The sequence below is a fragment of the Charadrius vociferus genome, unplaced genomic scaffold (genome assembly GCF_000708025.1).
Source record: "Charadrius vociferus isolate BGI_N301 unplaced genomic scaffold, ASM70802v2 scaffold1434, whole genome shotgun sequence".
Taxonomy (NCBI): Eukaryota; Metazoa; Chordata; class Aves; order Charadriiformes; family Charadriidae; genus Charadrius; species Charadrius vociferus.
In genome coordinates, this window is record NW_009647937.1 from 265,189 (window position 1) to 265,481 (window position 293).

Sequence of the window (293 nt, forward strand, 5' to 3'; positions counted from 1 at the left end):
CGGCTGTCTCGTGCTCGTGGTATTTTTGTTCCACGGTGAAAGGGGGAAGGGGGGGGGCGGGGAAATAAATAATCCTTTTCCGGCTCCTGCCAGCCGCATCCCGGCCCCGCCGGCATCTGAAACGTGTTTTGTACGGCCCCATCCCGGGGTGTCCCCAGAGCTGCCCCCCATCGTGGGCAGGGCGGGGGAAACAAAACCCCCCACCATCCTCCAGCCCGGCTCACGCGCGTTAAAGCATCCTTAAATATCAGCGGCTTATTTGAGTCATCGCATTTCCATCTGCACTGGTCCTT